The sequence below is a fragment of the Mandrillus leucophaeus genome, unplaced genomic scaffold, assembly GCF_000951045.1.
Source record: "Mandrillus leucophaeus isolate KB7577 unplaced genomic scaffold, Mleu.le_1.0 Scaffold50, whole genome shotgun sequence".
NCBI classification, from domain to species: domain Eukaryota; kingdom Metazoa; phylum Chordata; class Mammalia; order Primates; family Cercopithecidae; genus Mandrillus; species Mandrillus leucophaeus.
The window spans coordinates 8,280,314-8,281,810 of NW_012105365.1; positions in this window are offsets into that span (position 1 = coordinate 8,280,314).

The window sequence follows — 1,497 nt, forward strand, 5'->3', positions numbered from 1 at the left end:
TTTTTTTTTTTTTTTTCTTTTTTTAAGAGATTTACTGAATTTATTAAAATGAAAGAAAAATGTCTTAGGGAAATATTAATAATTGGAAAAAGATGATATTCACATAAAACTCCTTGTGGCCAGAGATGTGAAAATGGAGCAACTGTGGCAGGTGTATAGAAGTTTAGAAGCCATTATTTCCTCCTCCCCTTCCATGAATGCAAATAGGATACTGATATGGTTTGGCTCTGTCTCCACTGAAACCTCATCTTGAATTGTAACTCCCACAATTCCCATGTGTCGTGGGAGGGATCGAGTGGGAGGTAATTGAATCATGAGGGTGGGTCTTTGTCATGTTGTTCTCATGATAGTGAATAAGTCTCACGAGATCTGATGGTTTTATAAAGAGAAGTTCCTTTGCACAAGCTCTCTCTCTTTGCCTGTTACCATCCATGTAATATGTGATTTGCTCCTCCTTGCCTTCCACCATGATTGTGTGGTCTCCCGAGTCATGTGGAACTGTAAGTGCATTAGACCTCTTTCTTTTGTAAATTGCCCAGTCTCAGGTATATCTTTATTAGCAGTGTGAAAACAGACTAATATAGATATTGCTTAAAAATATTACATATATACAAAATTTAATGAAAGATAGAATGTTCTCATATCTATTCTAAAGCCCATCTTGTAAACATATAGAAATATATGCTGTAGTCAAGGCATTTCCTCTACAAATTAACATTGTTCATCAAATGCTAATATTCACAATATTAAATGAGAAAATACACTGTAATAAAATCAAAAGCATCCTGGTGAAAATATGTTATTCATATTTATGCAACTTATTGGTAAAGTATATTATTTTTAACAGGGTAGGAATAGTTCCCTAAGAAAAAATCCTGACAATATATAAAGCTGTACAGATTGCTTATTAAGTTGCCTGTTATTTTGCTTACAATAAATGAAAGGAAATAGAAAAAAAAATCATTTCAATAAGTTTTATTTTTCCTCTGGCCATGACTCTAGAATTGGTATTTTAAAATGTATTGAGATGAAATTTATAAAACATAAAGTTAACCATTTCAGGAAGGGCAATTTGGTGGGATTTAGGACATTTACAATGTTGTACAACCACCACATCTAACTAGATTTAAAGTGTTTTCATCACTTCAAAATAACACTCTGTATCCGTTAGACAGTTTCTCTCTCTCATCCCCTCCCCTTAGCCTCTGACAATCACCAGTCTGTATTCTGTCTCTATGAATTTAACTTATCCAGACATGTCATATAAATGGAATCATAATATGTGACCTTTCTGTGTGTGGCTTCTTTCACTTATCTTAATGTTTGTGAAGTTCTTCCACTATTGTATCTGCATAAACACTTCATTTCTTTTTATGGCTGAATATTTTATTGTATGTATGTACCATACTTTGTTTAAGCATTTATCCATTGATGAACATTTGGGCTTTTCCCACCTTTTGGCTATTGTGCATGGAGCTGCTATGAACATGAGTGTAC